The following is a 20,262-nucleotide window of genomic DNA, read 5'->3' as shown; positions in this document are numbered from 1 at the left end:
TCTGGTTTGATGAAAATATGATTGGCAGGGAGCCTAGAGTTCTCTACTATTTATATCTAAGGTGTCATAAAACCTGTTTCTTCCATCTCAAGTGGAGTGATACCTGGCTAGGAGTTTGGGATGTTGAAAGCATGCTGGCTTGGTAAACGGTCTGCTTTTTTCTCTGTGATGCCAGTATAATGTGTGAGATCTCAGAGACCATGAAGAATAGTTTCTCAAGCTTTCAGATCTAATGACTCCTTTCCAGATTAAGGACCTTTGAATGTGTCTAACAAGAATCAAAACTGTGAGCTGGTGAAATCTTGTAATTCTGACAAGTTAAATAAGATGTCAAAAGAGCAACGTTTATAAAGGAGATACAATTTAATATGTTGGCTGAGTCTTTCTTATAGACAAAAGCAGTTCCATATAAGGTTGGATAGAGGAAATAATAGAATTAATTCATTTTTAGTTGGTCAATATTTAATTTTTATTGCAAGCATCAAAGAGAAATCTGTCTCCTCAAGTACAAAGAGTAAAATGAAAACAGCACTTTCAATGCATCTGTAGAGAAAGTTAGGTGATTAGAGAAAGTCAACTACAGACATTTTTTTGGTAAGGTATTGGTCAACTTGTCTTACAATGATTCTGTCAGTGCTGCTGTGTTACGAACATCTTGGATACAGCATCTTCTGATCCACTTCTTTCACAAAGGAGTTACTGGAGAAAATAGTACCACGTCTGGGCCTGCAGTTCCCTCAAACACTCACCCACAGAGGTCAGATGCTTCCTGATAATTCCTGTCTGGCTCTTCAAATTTCCCTCACAAAATCTGAGCCAAGAGGAAACTTCTATGTTTCCTGTTTGTGCTCAGGAAGACCAAATTCAAAGTTTTCTGATGAATCATGCATGGACAGACCATTCCTGTTCCAACCCTTGTAAAAAAAGCTCAGCTCATTCAAGGACGTGAGCTAAGCAGTGCCACCCAAAATGACTTATTGATGGAATCTGCAAAGAGAAATTGATCATTCAGAAAAACCTTTACTTCTCCTCTAAAGAGCTGAATTAGCTGTCATGAAATTAAGTGCTATCTCACTTCATCTGAAAGTGGAGAAGATTGTAAGAGATTTTTCCATTGTGATAAGAGAACAATGGGAAAAAATCAGAAATACTTTCCATGGCCTTTAATGAAGCTCACTACTTTATAACCTCTGTAAAAACAATATTTTTCCGACATCTAGGCAACAAGCTCTTGGGAGCACGTAAAAAGCTAAAGCTGTGAGGTGTTGCACATAGTGTGTGAATCCATGTGACTAGGCTACTATTCTTATCCATCATCATGTTGGCACCATCCATGCAGATTGCAAACCATCATTCCCATTTGGTGTGGATATCTTTGACTGTTTCCTGCAATGTCTTGAAAAAAAGTATCTTGTTTTGTTGTTTTCCCTGTCAATAGCTGTATAAAAGACTGTTTCTAATTATTTATTACAGTAGACATACCTTGCAACACTAGATATTTTGCAGCACCAGTTATATCATTTAATTGCACACTCAGCCATGTCACTACAGGTTGCACCTCCGAAAACTAGCAACCCAGTTTTGGTCTGTCTGGTTCAGGAGCATCTGTTGGCTCCTGGGTTCTCAGGACTAATGGAAAGAAGTGATGGCTAGGACAGGGGGCAGCAGGGCCAGTGGTGGTAGCCTGAGTCCGGAACCCCACAACAGCTCCCAACAGACTGTGGCAGTGGGGCTAAGCCACGGAGCTGGTGATAGTGGGGTAAGCAGCCTGGCCAGCAGTAGAGGGGACTTTCTAGAGTACTAGCAAGCTGGTAGCACTGATTGGTGGCAGGCTTGGGGTCCAGCAAAACTTCTCTTGTTTGGGACTAGTTAAGACCCAAGAGTGCCAGATCAGGGAGATCGAACCTGTAATATGGTACAAAATAGTAAAGCATAGCAAAAAATTTTGGACAAGATTTTTAGCAGAGAAATGTACATGCAGATAGATCCAAACATTTGTGAACTCAAGTCAAATTTGTCTGATTGCTTTGGTTGGAGGTGAGACTCAAAAAAATCCAAACATTTCTATTTTTTTAATTCAATGTTTTTATGTTTTTCAAATAAAGTAAAACAAACAAAAAAGTGTTTCATTCAATCCAAAAAAGTTTTTTTTTTTACTTTTAAAAGCTCTTTTTACCACCACCCCCAATTTTCTCCCCTTCTGATTAGCCAGTGAACGAAAAAAACCACGATCTGAACAGCTGTACATAATGGTGTTATTTGGAAAAAGACATTATTTAGTAGCTTTTCCGTCCCTATACTTCATAAAACCTATGGAACAATGGTATTCCATCTTCACATTGTTCTATGATTTGAAGAGATACTTAAAAGTTTTGAAGGATTCCATAATAATATTGCCACTCCAAGTAATGAAGACTTAGGTTTCCCCCCCAAAGCTTAAGGTTTTCCTTGTGGGGGGATGTAATATATATCACAACAAATTTGAGGCTTCATACTCTGATTTGCCAACACTTCAGAACACATTCTGAATTGTGGTTTTCAATGAATTGATATATATTTATCATTGTATTCCCATGGTTTCTCTTTTCTTTCTGAGCAGCTAGAACAACTGGCTGCTCATTTTTCACTAAATGACCCACCTTTCTGAACTAGTCCTGAGCTCCAGCAGAGATTGAAAGGTATATGAAATTCAAGGTTTAGCAGTGATCTTTAGCCATTACATCTTAACTGTACAGCATCCAGTTCAGTGCCAGGTTTCTGCAGAACTTGTGCTTATTTATATATATTTTATTTCTATATAAAATGTATATACTTCTTTGAGATGTGCTCTACTTTAGGTGTCTTATCTGTAAACAGAGATTTGTAGTAGCAGTGCCCAGTTGGCTGCACAGGATCAGCAGGCATCTCCCATCATTCCAAGCAATCACCTAGCATGTGCAGTCAACCTTCTCCCAGTTTACTTGAGCTGGAGTAATAGCCTTGCCTGTCACACTTTAGATAGGTCACCACCAATCCTCTTCCTTTCCCTGTTCCTCTTCAGGGGCTCCTTTCACAAGCACCTGTTACAACAAGAAATCAACCACCTCCTACAATTAAATACAGGTCTATGTAGCACTTTAAAGACTAACAAGATGGTTTATTGGATGATGAGCTTTCGTGGGCCAGACCCACTTCCTCAGATCAATGATGAGCTTTCGTCTGGCCCACGGAAGCTCATCATCCAATAAACCATCTTGTTAGTCTTTAAAGTGCTACATAGACCTGTATTTTGTTTCAGCTACACCAGACTAACACGGCTACATTTCTACCACTCTCCTACAATTAGGCATTGTAGAACCTGTAACAAAGCAGCTCAGGGAGAGGGTTTTATTCCCATTACTTTTAGAAAAAGACCAACAGTTGGAGACCCATTCTGGATTTATGAAGACTCAACAAATTCATGAGAACATGACATTTAAAAAATAATGACTCTATTCACAATAATTCTGGCATTAGAAAAAGGAGTTTGGCTCTTGGCCCTTTACCTCCTAGATGCTTATTTTCATATTACTGTTCACCTGCATATTCCTGAGATTTAATTTAGGTCACCAGTGTTTCTAATAAAGAACACTACCTTTAGCCTGTCAGTTGCCCCAAAGATTTTCACCAATTGTCTCATTTTCATTGCAGCCCATCTCCACAGATGGGGTGGTGATCTTCCCATACCTAGACTGCCTTTTAAGAGCACTAATGCAGCAGGCAGGAAGCAACACCACATAGACCACTATAACCTTGTTCATGGACCTTGGATTACAGATAAATGTGCAGAAGTCCACCATGTGCAGTAATTAGAATGTATAGGAGCCTACCTCAGCTGTCTCGCAGCAACAGAAAGCTTACCCCAATACTGCTCTCTTACCTTAGTCAATCTAATTTCAGTGGTGACTAACAGTCTGCAAACATCTGCCTGAATGTGGTTACAACTTTTGGAGCATGCAATTATGACAACATTTGTTGTAACATATGCCAGGCTCCACATGAGATACTTACAGGCCTGGCTTCAAAATGTCTATATATCACATCAACATTCTCTCAACAAATGTCTCAATGCCCTGCAAAATAAAAGTCTTGCTCCATTGGTGGACATAAGCACAGAATTTTTGCTCAGGTGTCCTCTTTCAAAAGAAAGCTTCTACTGTAACGGGGGTGGGCAATAATTTTTAATGGGGAGCCACTCCAATACAAGCGGTCAAGGGCCACACTTCTATAGAGGAAGTACAGTATCTGGGATGGAGGTTAGGTGCAGAAGGGAGCTTGGGGTAGGGGGCTAGGGTATAGAAAGGAGCTGAGAGGATGTTTGGGTGAAGGAGGTGGTTGTGATTTGGGGCAGAGGCTTGGGGTACAGAGTCCGGGCGGGTATGGTGCAGAAGAGGATTCTGGCCAAGGGGATACAGAGTTTGGGAGGGAGTTGTGACTTGGGAGAAGGAGGAAAGGGGTACAGATGGTTAGGGTGGTGGCCTGTGGCAGGTAGTTGGGTGGGGTGGAGGTAGATACCAGAGGTAGGCTACTGTCACATATAAGGGAATTACATCAAAAATAGCACTCCAAAGGTGATGACAAAGTTGTGTAGAAGTATTACATTAATAATAATAATAATTTATACCCACTTAGTCTGGGTGGTGGTTACCTGCAGGAACCTGAGGCAAGCTGTCTGCTGAAGTCCCAGGCTCGTCAATGGCTGATCCATGTGGTTCTGCTCTGGGGGTGAGAAGGAGGGTGGCTTCACACGCTGTCCCTGCCCCCAGTAAAATTTCTCAGCTTCTATCTGCCATAGACTGGACAGTGGGAGCTGAGAGAGTTTGCTGAGGGGTGGGTGCAGTGTGTGAAATCTCCCCCTTTTTCTCCCTAGCTTCCAGAGCAGAGAACAGCCAGCCATTTAAAGCTGAGCTGCTCTGTGCCTAATGGTCCTTGTGAGGCAGCCATGGGCCAGATGCTATGGCTTGGTGTGTTGGATTCAGCCTGCTGGCCACCTCTTGCCCACCCCTGTACTATAACAGTCAGGATGGCAGCTTTCCTAATGAGATGGGGGGCACATTTTTGCAACACAATCCAAGATCACTGGTTCCCACTGGAGTCCAACCTGCCTATAAACTTACTGGAGCTACGAGCAGTTTTCAACCACAAATTATATGGGAGAAGGAAGCATATGTGGAGAGGCTAGGCAGCAGCAGGGGACTCCAGAGGCATTTTGGCTGTTTTCACTAGAAAGGAAAAAGAGTCTGAAGAGTTGTGTTCAGGAGAGCTCTGATGCCCTTTTAGAGGGTAAAGTGTGGCCTCCTCTTCTGTTGTTCTTTTCCCCTCGTTTTCAGAAATGGATAAAAATGTGAACCCAGCTTCACCCTTAGAGGGAGCTTGTACTGAGGATTGGAATAGTAGCTAGTTTCTATGAAAGAGAAAGCTCCTTACACACCACCTTCTATCCTTACAAATAAATTCCAGGGCCTAGTTCTGCTCCTGTTGTAAAGTAACTGAATTTATTTTGTCATTGTCATGAAAGCAAGCAAGGTTGGGCCCTCTCTCCAGATCTTGAATGAGAATTTATTAGGCTCACTGTGGTCAGCGTAACCCAAACACACAGAACTGGGGAGGGGATTTGCCCCCAAAGATTTTTTTTTTCTTTTTTTTTTTTACTGTTTGCTAAAATACCTTATGCACGAAAATAAGGTTGTCCTTTTCCATATGCAGAATACAAAGGACATCCAAAAATTTGGAGCACCTCTGGGTCCTAATCTCACCCAATCCTCCTCTTCCTATCTGTGTTCCATAGCTGTAGTTTCTCCAGAGAGGACCTAGTTACTTTAAAAGTGAAAAAGCCCTCCAGAGCTGTTAGCAGAATGTTGAATCTGTGAAAGAGACAGTTAAGTGGTAATGAAGCCATTTAACAGGCATTTGCCAAGCCTCACATAAATATTGTCTGTTTTTTAATTTATTGACAAAAGCAATTGTATATTACATATTTACGCAGAATCTGTTAGTCTATAGGATCTTAATTTTAAAATTGCTTTAAATATTTCATTAGTATGTTGCTGAAATTATAAAATCACATCTCTAAAAAATAATCAACTTACTACCACCACCCTGGATAGCCATTGGACATAAGGGCACCAGTTTAATTGTACTGCATGGGGCCCAATAAATCTTAAAGACATCCCTGCTGTCACATAGAGGGGAATTAGATCAATAACCCTCCAAGGTGACAACAAAGTTGTGTAGAACTATTACAGTAATAATATTAATAATTTACACCCACTTATTCTGTGCCTAAATTATGGGATTTGAACAGCTTTCAAACTAGTCTAGAAAACTTCCCAAAGGAGGAACAATTCTCCACCCATTGAATAAAGACAATTCCCATTGACTTGTCTAGGAGCTGACCTGGAGAAGTAGGTCTGCGAAACTGATTCTAGTGAATTCCTACCATTCTGTTATTTTTTTCTTCAATAACAGCACCAAACTCCATTATCAGTAAGAGAAGATATGTAGATATTTTGAAGAGACTATTTTACCTTCTTTTCACCCTTTTGTTATGGTTTTAATCTGTCCAGATTCTTAATGTGTAAATTTAAGATACTGGAATAACTTGTAAAACTTTCTTCAGTGCTATTCAAACATGGAATTACATGACACCTTGAACAAGCTGTCTATGCTCAACATGTATTTTTATTATTTTCAGTTAGTTTTGATTTGTTTGTACTGGTTATTTAAATAGGATCATAATGCTCCAGTAAAACAACTATAAAAATAAATTTGCGTTGGAGCTGCCAGTGTTAGTGAAAAATAGTACAAATAGTATTTTCTGAAAAGTGTAATATAACAACAGCCTTTGCAACAATGACAAGGATTCAATTATGATTTTTCTTGACTTCTGCCTTTGTGCTTTGTATATGTTTTGCTAACAAACATAGGGATGATCTGAGCTGGCCTTGAGAAGAGCCAGATGGTATGTATGTTTTTTAGTAATAGTTACTGACTATAACACATTTTTCCCAACCAATCATCATCTGATAAGATTTATATCCAATAGCTGAAATAAACGATTAAAATACACCTAAACAGTACTACTGAGCATGGTTAATAAATTATATAAATTAGGTATGTTAAGATTTACATGGAATAAATTGCAAAGAACGTATAATGAACAAACCATTAAGGGCCAGACGTGAATTATGTGCTGCTTGATAAATCATGGAGCTTGATGTAGTAAATGGCTGTCTTCTGAGAACATTGTTTCATGAAAGATATATATATATATATATATATATATATATATATATATATATATATATATATATATATATATATAGTTTGTGTGTAGCAGCAGCATTAGTGTATGTATTTGAGTAATAATTAGACATTCAGACATGTCATGAATTTTGGTTGTGAGATTACATGTGATATCTGGATTAATTTATATGTATCAGTACTCAATGGTTTGACCTCTTAACTCGCAGGCCAATGTATTATTGAGTATGTGATGTCTAGAAAAGTGATACATTAATGGCCTAATGCATTTTGCTTATGTATTTACATTCTAGATTCAGTTCCAAATGACAGGCCTTTAATGAGGCACAAGTTTGTATCTGATCCTGCATCCATCTCAATAATCCAGTTTAAAAAATAAATGTAAAAATAATTGGGAGTTCTTAAACCTTGACCTGTACAGTGATTGTATAGTGTGATAGAGATTAACTCTTCTGTGCCTCTGTGGGTGAATGTTTGTGGTTAAGATAGTAGTCCTAGATTGATTTGGGTGACATTCAGACAGTTGAGAAGGTGACTGGGCATTTCCTTTTAGGAACATTTCCTTCATTCTAATCATGTGTGTGTCAATAGGAACTGACAACTTGGAATGAAGCAATAATAATGCTTAACTTAGCAGTCAAATATTTAGTCGTTATGTTGTTAGTTAGCAATTGGTCTTAACAACAGGGAAACTGTGATGGTATAGCTCAGTTTTGAGAAAGTCCTTCCCCGTGCACAGAAGAATAGGTTCTTTTCATTTTCACACTTTAACATCTTCATCACTGTGTTTGGTGCTGAATTAGGGTTTGAAAACATGTTATTTTTAACTGGGCATTTGTCACTGGTGTTTTTGTTTCAATTGCCAATATAAACTTGTTTTACCACATTGATGCTTTATTGGGTTGCTGTATTTTTGTTTGTTTTTCATGATTCAAGCACCAGGAAAAACATTCCTCAATGTCAGCCACACACATACCATTCATCAAGAAATCAGAAGCTTAGCTGCACAGTGATTTGAGTTCATAAAAACCACCTACCCAAATCAGCAAGCCAATTAAGTAAAAATCTGAGGTAGATTTAAAGATTTAGTAAAGCATTTTATAATCTAGCCAGCATGGACTTGTTTTGGATCCATCTTAGTAGTATCAAATTATTTTTCCTTGTAATGGAAATAAAAGACTTATCAAGAGAAGTACCTAGTGATGTGGTGGAATGTGATAAATTGTCTTGGTGGTGCAGTGAACTGTGCCTGTCACAATTGGTCAGGAAAAGATTTAGAACATCCTGAAAAGCTCCTTTTCATGACAGAAGTCAAAGAAGGTTAAGTTATGATGACTGTTTTTTCACAGATTTCTGTTCATTAATGTTGTCTGTAATCCCCAAAGAAATTAGCGTCATTGAGGCTGAATAGCATGACCATGAAGCTAAGTTTTTTCTGTGATGAATAGCTCAACCTCAGTAAACATTTTGTTTTCCTTGTCGTATTTTCAATAAGTGGGGGCAGGTATGTGGGTAACTCCATCATGTCACTGAATTATCCCTGGTCTTTACTGACAGATCAGCTTCAGTGTCAACAGTCTCAGGCCACTTTCCGAAATATTCAGATGCTCAAAAAATAGCACACTTGATTAAACTGAAAATTTAGATGCAAGCTGAAAATAAACTGCTAGAAGACTGAATTGCCATCAGACACTGACACCAGCTAGATAATAAATACTTGAAAGCAAAAAGAGCAAATGACCTCTCAGCTCAGAGAGAATCCCTTGTGGAGAGATGGAGCATCATCTGCAGTAGTGATTAATCTTGAAACTACTTTTCCAAGCAAAAAGAAAATATAGTGGTTCATTTATTGAGTCCAGAGGTAATATAATCTTGAAGTAATGTAGTCTACACTATTTTTCCTCATCAACATTACTTGTTCATTCTGTTTCTTTAAACTAAAATGTGGACAATGCACAAAGTTGTTGTTGTGGGTTTCCTGATTTATATGTGTGTGAGTGTTTTGCATTTTCATCCTGATTGTAGGCAAAGCAGTCTGCTGCTGAAAATAGCTCAAATGCTCCTAGAAGAAGAAGTACAAGCCAGCAGCTTGAGTTCATAAAAACTCTCTTATCCGCTTTGCTCTTTCTCTTTACAGATTCTTGGATTTGACTTAAACTTAAACCTTAGGAGTGCAAACCTTCAAAAGGGCTAAATAAACAAGATCTGAATGTACAAGAGCAAAAGCTCTTACTTCCTCTGCACTTGAGAAGCAGACAAGCTTGTCCGTCTGGTAAGTCATATATAGATAGAAAGATAGATATAGTTTTATTAAGGATTTGTTTTCTTACTACAGTCATGACTGACCACCTTGGTTATCCAGCCAATGCTTAGTTAGAACCTGCAGCTTATTACTAGTATTTCTCAGCTCTATGTACTATTTCTGTACAGAAGTGCAAACCAATTTATGTTATACCGAGGCAGAGCTGAGGTCCTGCCTTACAGTGCTTTTTTAAGACTTTCTGCAATATTTAATCTAAAGTTATATGTACTACATTTTAGAAGGGAATAGGTCTATTAATTTTAATATTTTAGCTCTCAGGTTGTTATATATAAAGCAAAACCCTAAATCATTGTATTTTTTAGATTTCTTCCCTGTTTAGTATTTGAAAATTAATAGAATACAGCCAGCTACCTAAGTAAACAGAATTTCTCAATCATAGCAACTTAAAGCCTTACTGATTCATTAGTGTTGCTTGGTTGGCTTGTTTGTTGCACATGGTGCAGAGACAGTAGAGAATCTAAAATGTTGATATGTACAGTGTAAGATTTAATTTTTCTTTAAATGATTTTAATGAATCAACCTAGTTAATCTGTGGTGTTGGCACAATTACCAGCAGGCTTTTTTAAGCTAATAAAATATTTCTATAACTTCCCTTTAGGCCATTATAAGGATACTCAGTATGACTTACAGCTTTCAGTGTATTTTGATCTGTATACTTCAAACATGATATATTTTGATTATGGGGTGTTAGCATATCTTTTGGGGAAAATGTTTTGCTATGGTGACATGACAACACCTTCTGAATAAAAACTTTGATTTGTTGACTACATTCCTGTATTCTTCTGCACTGTGACCAAAATGAAGAAAATCTCTAAAAAAGCAATAACAGTTCTTCCTATTTCTGAGATCAATAGCTTTTTTTGAGCTTTGATGATCAGCTTCCTGCTGCATGCTATGACTTCTCTAAATAAGAAACTAGTACTAAATGACAACTTATAAGACCTAGTCCATATGCTCACATACACTGGGGACCACTAAATTACCACAATTACTATGTTCTCGTGTACTGTATGCCTCATTTCAGCATAACTGGTTTTTCAAACTTTGCCATAGAAAACTCTGGAATTAGAGTTCACATTTCAAAAAAAAAAGTGTATTGAAACCCTGGGCCACTTATCAAAGCAGATCTACATTTAAAAATACAGTAGGCTCTGTATTAACGTTTTCATGAGAGGAAAGTTTGTCTGGGTCAATTCTTCTATTGAAAAAATTATTACTTGGCTTCCTAACACATTAATTCCGTAGGAGGGCTTTTTAGCTTACTTTTAGTAAAAAGAAAGACAGTCATATAAGCTTATAAAGTGTGTATATAGTTTTAACTGTACAATATATATTTTGGTAAAAAATATAGACGTATAAAATTAACATCTTAGGTGTCTTGTGATATTTGTTCTTTAGAAATGCAGGTCTAGGTCAAAGCCCTGTGGTAATATTTCCCACTGCTGTGCATGGGCAGTGAGAGAAGCTGCCACATAGGCAGGTGGGCCCTGCCCATGCTCCACCCCTGCTCCTCCCTAGGGCTTGTCCCCTCCCCACTGTCTCCCTCTTATTTCCTCATCCCCTTCAGACAAAATCATTGAACCCAAATGTAGTAAATGACATTTGAAAAAAACCACATTTCTACAATTTTTTTCTAAAGATAATGGAGCATGTTTTCCACCTGCATGCCAGATTGTGAAGACTGGACATGCAGAAGGCACATAATTAAAGTACTGAATTTAGAAATAAAAAAGTCAGTCACAGATTTTTTTTTTTATTGTACCCTGAAATTTGTCAGAGATTTACTTGCAAAAGCTTGATAGTAAGGGCAAGTCAACTGTCCTGATTAATACAACATTACTTTTTGTGGAATATATGATGCATCTCTTCTGTTTTGCATTTTCTTAATCAGTGTTTCAAAGCTGATTTTATATTTTAAATATACTCTTAAGCTTTCATAAAGTAATCATTCCTGATTATTACATATTTAACTCACTGAAACAAAATACATTAAATTTAGTGTGCTCATAACAGTGTTCATTTTTTTTTAGAAAAAGAACACTAATTTATTTTATGACCTCCATGACAATAGACACATTTATGAAAATTCATCATATATTTGTTAAAAATATGTTTCCAAAGATTTTAGGAATAACAAAGGATTTTATCTCCATGATACTGATTTTGGTGGTGGGTTCTCTTAAAACTAGTACATTAAATAGAAGGGAAATGCATTTGTCCACTATCTGGAAGAGTAGAAATGTTGTTCTTTTAAGAGCTCCCTTCAATAGGGGGTGAAGGGAGAAAGCTTACAGCAGCCAGGATAGAAAGTACAGGAGGACTATGGACTACAATAAATGCAATTAAAAATGAGTATTTTAGGTAAGGCTGGTCTTTTGAAGTCTGTAGTTGCAACATTACAGCTCCTGGACTGGATAAGGCTCCTCCACAGCAGCCTGGCTCCTTTTCTCCCAAAATGGAGGCCTCCTTCCCCCCGACTGCTGAGACCCTCTCTCCACATGGAGAGCCTCAGACAAAACTTCACTTCCTGGTTTTCTCAAGGGCTCATGGGAATTGCAGACCCTAAAGCTAGATTGCAGCACACAGGATCCTCCCAGAAAAAAGTCAGTCACCTTTAGTAAGGGGACTATACTCAGATTGTACATCTAAATATCTGTGCACAGATTTTTTGAGAGACATGATTTTATATTCTTCAGCAACAAACTAATGAAGTATTTAAAGCAAATTTTAAACTACAGTTCTGTAGACTAACAGGTTCTGAGTAAATATACAATGCACATCTGTTTTTGTCAGTAATTTCAGAACCTGACAGTATATATCTCTGAATTGGCAAATGTTTGTAAAATGGCTTCATTACCATGTAATGGCTCTTTTAACAGTTTCACTGTTATGCTGGAAAGCTGGAAGGCTTTCTACTTTTAAGTTACTAGATTCCACCCAGATGAAGATTCATCATGCTGCAACAGCCTGCTGTGGAATCCTGCAGGAAGAATCAGAATGGGGATAGGAAGAGATGAGAGGTTGGGCACTTCCTTCCTTTGCCTCTTATACTTACTACCCATGCCACTATGGGAGATGTGGATCTCATTCCTGGAGTCTTGCTCCCTCATGCCAACAGGTGTTGATAATTATGAGTAGGTAGGAAGCTCACAGCTGTGTGGGATTTGTATCACTCAGCAGACACATCTCAGACTCTTACTCAACTAATAAAAGCATTCAAACAAATAGTGAAATAATGCATCCAGTGACCTGGCTTTGTCCATTTAATTTTGAGACTAAGCCACTTTGTCAAGCTACATTTCTGTGTCTGACCAAAAGGAATCAACTGGCCTGTGTCTCTCCTCAACTGTCTACCCTTTGCACTTCAGTGCTGGGCCATCCCACTTCTCTCAATTTCTCACAAATCGCAATTTCTCCTCCCCTAGAATCCTTCTCTTCTACTGCTCATCTTCTTGGACAGTGAATCTGTTGCTCTCTGATCTATCACCAAAAAGCCCCACTTCCTCCTCTCCCAGCTTGCTTGGTCTTTCCTCACTGAGTAACTAGGGTGGGGTTTTTTATCATGCAGCAATGACCACTTATCATAACTGTTAACAGTTGTTAGGGAGGGTGTATGATCTAACCATCAGTGGCTGGTCCGTTATGGAGAGGTTTTTAACGCCGCGGAAAGGAATACTGTTTAACGGCTGGTTGCTGCCATGTGGTTCCAGGTGTGGTGGGTGTGCGCCCTTAGGCAGAAGTGTGGAAGAAATGTATGATTTTTCAACACTGTGATGGACCTCCTTTAGAGGAGATAAAATACAAAACTGTATTATTGGCAAAACTTTTACCAAATATTATTTTTTATCAGAATAATATTTGAGGTGTAAAATAAGGATGGGAATTTTTTACTTGTTCCATTTTAAAGTGATGAAACATTTTGTTAAAAAAAAAAAAGCTATAGTGCAATAAAATTGTTCTGGAACGGCAACCAAATAATGCTAAATTTCAGCCTAACATTAATTTTTATGATCAAGTAAATAGCTACTGCAATTTGGAGTCGGTGTGTAAATGCTGACACAACCTGAATTGTGGTGGTGTTAATGTGGCACTTGATATAATTCAGTTGAATGAACGAAGTCTCAGGAGAGCAGTGGAATGTCTTTCTTTTGCTTAAATATACCTCTGCATTCACAGAGAACACACAGTAACATTTTGTTCATGTTTCTCCCTTTGACAGTGTGTCTTTGTTCACTCACCAAAGGTGATGTCAGATGTGTCAGTGAAAAAATAATAAACTTCCTGGTTTGCATTTTTTTATTTTACTTAACTGATATGCTCCCAGGGAGCCTTGTAGGTCCTGAATAGCCTAGCACTGTTGCTTGTAATGCAATGTGTTTGGAGAGTAAAGAAGCAATCAGAGCAGTTAGTGTTGGTTAAATAAACAGTGAGACCTGTCACTGATACCTGTATACATTCAAACATGGAAGTACGGGTATGCTTTTTGATCATGGAATCTACACATCTGATCAAATAGGACAACTCAAAATGTCCTTGATTTGTTCATGATGTAGAGGTCTCTCTTTCAAATACAGTGATTGCATTCAGGATATATGGCTGCTAGAAACAATTAAGATTCTATCCTGAGAGCTAAGATTTCTTGTATTGTAAAAAAATGTTTACACTGATAAGGAATTTGAATTCAACATCTGTTTTGCCATCAGTGAACATGGGTAGCTTGAGATTAGTGGGTGTTTATTTTAATGAAATGTTGTTTAAAACTATATAATTATGTTGAAAAAATAAATCAGAATGTTTAAAAATGGTAGAACAAAGTATGCAGGATGGCTGAAATTCGTCCATTATTTGGAGAATGACACACTGCCCTCTTTATAACTTAAGGATCAGAAAGGGGTACACCAGGGTCAGCTGGGTGAGTGTTTCTGCTTAACTGCAAGACAACAAAGTACTCTATATATTGGGCTTACATGGATCAGCACAGAAGGTTGAGCATGACAGTGGATAATTCTGGGGCATGCTTGGAGCAATGATTCAATACTGACATATTTCAGTTTGCATCATTACTCAAGAAAACTTCTGCAGAGAGGTTGCACCTTAGTAGACCCTCCATGTAAACTGAGTATGGATAGCTGGTAGCCCTGTATTGGTTGCTCTTTTCTCACATAGATAGAGCTGTGCTAGTCACCTTTAACAAATGAACAGCTACTTGTCATCTACTTAAGTTGGAGTCACAAATTAATAATGTCCTGACGTACCCGCACAATGTTTACTTTATCTAGTTGCTTGTTGCAGGCCATCATCATTATGTAGAGCCGTAATGTTGTGACATGATGGCATATTATGTAAGAACTGCACCCATTTTTATGTTACGCTGAGTGCTGGGAAGACTCCACCTTTTCTCTCCTTCCCCATTGCTGCTTAATGAGAGAAATGGAGGGCATTCCCTCTCCCTCATCAAGCCTTGGCTTGGTATGCACCCTTACTCCTGGAGTGATTCCAGTCACTTAAGAGCTAGCAGAGTGCCAATAAGACATAGGGTTTTGGAGAAAGACCAGTAACAGCCCTGATGAGCCTATTGCAGTTTGTGGGGAATGAGTTAAGTTACAGTTCCTTGTCTTTACACTATAACATTCATCAGGTAATGAGCATTATCATTAGGATTGCAAAATTGTTTTAATGGCAATCTCCTTGTTTTATATGCTTACTAGCAGATGTATTTGGCAGTGCCCAGGTCCTTCTGGGGAGGGGTCTTGTAGTGCAAGGGGCTGTAGGACTCTGGGCAGGACCTTGGGGATTTTTGGGAGGAGAGTGCAGAAGGCTGGTGCAGGAGGGAGTATAAGAGTGAGGGTTGGGAGTGAGGAGGAGCTCAGAGTAGGATGTCACATCCAGCATGGGCCTTTTCTCCCCCTTCTGCCCCCAGCACCTCCAGCAGTCTCCGGGCCCTCAGGTACCCATCTGGCTACTGGACACCCTTTCTTCAGGCTCATCCGAAGGACAGAGAGAGAGAGAAATAGAGAGAGAGAGAGGTCTCTAAGGTACCACAGAACTACTCATTATTTTTAAAGTTACAGACTGACACGGCTACCCCTCTGAGACTGAAAGCTATGTTAGTTAGCTGTGTTTCTTCTTATAAAAAGATGAAGCATGTAAGTGTACATTTTTTTAAAGTTTCCACCAAAGTGTAAATCTACTAAGTGAATCTTTGGATATATTTTAGTAAGCCTCAGTAAGCCATAAAAATTGTCTGTGTTCATTTATAAGAGTGTGTCTGTATATTACTGGCTTAATGAATAGTATTTATCATTATTGGCTTAATCTCTAAATATTCAATACTCTTTAGCATTCAAAGAGGCTTAAACACACATGCTCCCCTAAAGCCTAAAAGGTTTAACTGCTTGGTTCAGTTTGATTGTTTTTTCCCCTCCCTTTTTAATAAAAAAGTCCAAAACCGAGGGCAAACTAAATCCACGTGTGGCAGAAACTCTCAATATATGGCTCTTTGCTGGTCTTTGCAGAAATATAAGGGAGGACAGCTGCTTTTGCAGCACCATCTCTCTGTTCCTTAAACCCTAAGAAGTAGGGTGACCGTCAGTCCTGTATTAAAGCCCTCTTGCAGCTGGCCCGACGTTTTTTTAAAAAATGGGCAAATTGTCCCGAATTTTCAGCTCCATCACTCCCCTTGCTGATCGGTTAGTCAGTGCAGCTGCAGCAGCCTCCTGTTAGGGGCTGGCAGGTGAACACAACAGGTGGTGGCCAGCAAGTGGCGCACTCAAGCAGGGTGCAGAGGCTGGTAGCAGGAGAGGCAGCGGTGTGTGATAGAAGTGTAAGGGTATGGGGATGAGTGAGGGTATGGGGAGAGTGTTACATCCCCCACGGGCATCCTAAATCAGGATTTCCAAAGATGGGGGGGGGGGGGGGTCTGACAGTCCTTTCAGGCTGTGGAACTGAAGCTATGATCCCTGGCATCTGCTGCAGGGCTTGATATCTTCATCCCCAGTGGCCCCTCCCACACTGAATTTCCAGCATCACCAGACTGAAGCCCCTGAATTTCCAGGCTGAAGCGTTATCCTCAGCACACCTCTCCCCACCTCCCACCCCTAGGTAGCAGCCCCAATCCCTCACACTCCCCTCCCCGAAGGGTTGAGGCCACAAACCCTGGCAACTCCTGCGAGGCTGAAAGTAGGAGATGAGGGACAGAAGTCCCCATCCCCACTTGGCCAAAGTTGAAGCCAGAAGTGGCAGGGCTGAATCCTGGATCACTGGTGCTCCCCATGCAGCAGAAAGCCCCGAGCCCATGGGCAGAACTGGGCAGTACAGGGCGTGTTGGTCCTGCCCCTGCAAACTTGAGTGGAAGTGCAGGGTAGGCCCAGGAACAGATCCACCCTTTTCTTCCCCACACCCCGGCAAATTTAGAGGCAGGAAGCTAGAGCCATGCAGGTTGACGCATCTGCTCCTCTGTCTGGTGCCATGGCTCAGGCAGCAATGCTGTTTCCTTCTCTCCTGCCGCTGTTGCTAGTTTAGGGGTTTGAAGCTGCCCCTCAGCTCCCAGTCCCCTTTGTTCACAGAGCCAGTAAGAGCCGCAGGGATGTGAGGGACCTAACTCCATGCCCAGCAGAGCCCTCTGGGAACAGGGGGACTACAAAAGCCCTCCTGGCACAGATACCCATTCTCTGAACCCTGAGTTTTCCTCCTGTCTGCACACAGCCCCTACATCTCCCTGGCCACACACAACCCACAGATATCCCCTCCCTGCCCTCTGTGCTGCCCCCTGGCCACACAGTCTAGCTGTTCCCTCTGGTGGGGTGAACACAAACAATATTGAGTTTTCTTCTCTACCGTGTGAAATTTCTGATATGCAGTATGGATTCCTATATCAATTGATTGAGAAGCTTCTCTTAGTGAAAAGTTTGCTGGGCTTTGCGCAGGCAATACCAATAGAAATTTTGATGGTGCTAAAAGTGCTGGGGAAAACAAAGTACAGTGAAAACTGCATGTCAGACTAGATTAAAAGATCTTTTGTCTTAGTTGTGGCATTCACACAGTTCGTAGAACTGTTGCAAATAGCAGCTGACTGTCTTCTAGTTGTTTTGGTGTCCTTTTTCCATAAAAGTGTATAAATACAAGGGGGGAGAGCTCAGGGCATGCAGTGGAAGGCAGGGGGTGCTCAGGGTGGCAGATGTGCAGGAAGCAGGGTGAGCAGTCAGGGCAGTGGGTGAAGAGGTGGTGGAGTTGCCATGGCTGCCCATTGTGGCAATGGTGTTGCTGCTCCAGCTGCAGCTACTCTGGGAATACGACCAAGTGTGGAGGTGGTGGCTCATCCCAGGGGGCTGGGGTTGCACTGCCCAGCCCTCCCCCAGCAAGTGATTCCCCCTCAGATGGCCAGCCTGCCTATGCTCCCCAGCTGATGGCTCCTGGTGGGGGTGGTTTCCATCTCCCCCAGCGGGCCAGCAGTTCCCCCTGGACAACCCCTTTGGGAGCAGACTCAGGACAGAATGCCCACCCCTTGGCCTCTACTCTCCTGGGGGGATTGCAATGTCCAGCTCTGGGGGGGGGGGGCACAGCAGTGGGGCTGGTGGCTTATAGGGCACTCCCCATCTGGCACTGTAGCTGAGGGCTGGGGGAAGGGGTTTGGAGTGGGAGGCGTTTACCTGTTGCAATGACCAACAAGATGGTAAGCTCTGGCCTTATCTGGCCATTATCTTGCTGGTGTGGTTTTCCCCCATAGTCACTTTGCAGCATAGCTCTTTTCCTATCAGCCCCCTCTCTTTCCATATTATGGAAAACAATAGAAGTCTATGCACATCCCCTTTTCCTGGCACAACCAAACCTCTGATTGTGCTTTAACTTATATAAGAGGAAGCTGCATACCAACATTGGTGGTCCTAGCTATTACCATTTCGGAGGAGTTCTTGAACAAATGGATTCACGAACAGACAGATTCACATTTCTAAATATATAGACAGATAATAATGCAGTGTTTCTTTTAATGGGGGCTTAATCAACTTAACGCTATTTTGAATGTTTGTGCTGCATAGTTCTGATTGATTGTCGTTGAATTCACATAAATCAGAGCAATTTATCAGGTGTCCTGTATTTGCCATAGGGAAATATGGTCATCCTACTAAGAAGGTCATTCAAGGTAAACAGATGAAGCACAAACTATGTTTCCTTTGCTAAAAACTTCTCCACGTTGCACATGCAGTTGAGTTAACATTGCTTTTTAATTTTCTGTCTTTAGCTATGTCCCCTTACCATTGTGCAACCACAAGTAGATTGCAGAGAATGTAAACCAATCCTATTATCATTAGAGCAACAGATGAAATACAGTAGCAATACCATTTTGTATAGACTTTGGCCTTTTTATAATGCATAGCTTTGACATTCTCAATCTATTTACATGAGTTCAAAGCAGGACAGGTGTGCAATACGGGCAACTGAAAGGATGAATTTGCTACTGAAAGGATGGCTTTCCCATTTCTTTACAGGCATTTCACAGGTCCTGAATCCTAACAGATTTGTATATAAAAACAACAATGTATGCTCTATATCAAATAATCTCGGGAATTGATAGGATCAGTTGCAATCTGACATATTGTTTTCTATGATTTGAGGCACTTGTTCCAAACACCAGCTTGGCTCCATCCTTAGATGCTTTAAAGGCCTGGCTTGACAAAGCTCTGGCTGGGATGATTTAATTGGGGTTGGTATTGTTTTGAGCAGAGGTCTCTTCAAACTCTATGATTCAATAAATCAGATTTATTAGGCATGTCCTACTCTGAGTTTGAGAGCATTTCTGATGAACTAATGATTTCAAGAAATTAGCATGTATTTCTGGGATTATAATCTCAGCCTTCAACTACAGCCTGATTATGCCTAAACCTTAAAACTCCTGGGTGAGATGGCTGCATGTGTTTATGTCATCTAAGATGCAAGGCTAAAGGCTTCTCTTCAAGTATAGTTGAAGTTGGTCTATCAACTCAATTGTCATTTTCTGGACAATCATGTCCAAATTCTTCCAGAGATCCTGGGGTCCTTTCAATGGTGCTACAGTGTTACTGAGGCAATGTCTGTTCTCTCTGACCTTCTTGGTTTTACCTCTTTTCCTCTTCCATCCAACCTATTAAATCAGCACCACATTGAAGTTTTACATCCAGCACTCTACATCTCACAGCATTAATGCTACCTTGCTAGGTGAGAAGGAACAATGCCCAGAAGCTGTTTTGACAAGTGTGGTTTAATAGCCTATGAAGTAACTAATAGTCTTGCAGCACCTTAGAGACTAACAGAAACATAGATAGTATCATGAGCTTTCCTGGGCACAGCCCACTTCTTCAGATGAATGGAGTTTTTTCAGTTACAAACTTATACAACTACCCCTCTGAAGCATATAAAGTAATTCAGATCATGCCCCACAGAGATAGTGGGCTCCTATGATGAGGACCCAAGTGACATCTGTAGCAGTCCTCAGTGATGTTTCGGTATTGGACATTAGCAGGGCTGCTATCTGATCTTCTATATGTACTTTTAACAGACACTATCTGATTATCCTTGTGTCTAGGTCAGTTCCACAGTTTGGGAAAGCGAAAATGAGTCTGGTGGCACTTTAAAGACTAACAAATTTATTAAGATATTATGGCGCAAACTTTCAGGCACTACAA

The 20,262-nt window shown here is 40.3% G+C and overlaps 1 protein-coding gene across 6 annotated transcripts in view; it reads left to right on the top strand.

The window, feature by feature from the left end:
• Positions 1–20,262, top strand: part of SORBS2 (sorbin and SH3 domain containing 2) — a 261,132-nt gene that overhangs the window by 19,410 nt on the left and 221,460 nt on the right. For all 6 annotated transcript variants that reach the window (XM_075930308.1, XM_075930310.1, XM_075930309.1 and 3 more), the window contains exon 2: positions 9,419–9,553. The gene's annotated coding sequence lies outside the window, so the exon portion shown is untranslated. The remainder of the gene's footprint in view (positions 1–9,418; positions 9,554–20,262) is intronic.

Source organism: Pelodiscus sinensis, chromosome 5 (genome assembly GCF_049634645.1).
Source record: "Pelodiscus sinensis isolate JC-2024 chromosome 5, ASM4963464v1, whole genome shotgun sequence".
In the NCBI taxonomy this organism is placed as follows: domain Eukaryota; kingdom Metazoa; phylum Chordata; order Testudines; family Trionychidae; genus Pelodiscus; species Pelodiscus sinensis.
The sequence above is the reverse complement of the archived record's forward strand: the minus strand, read 5'-3'. Positions and strand labels throughout refer to the sequence as shown.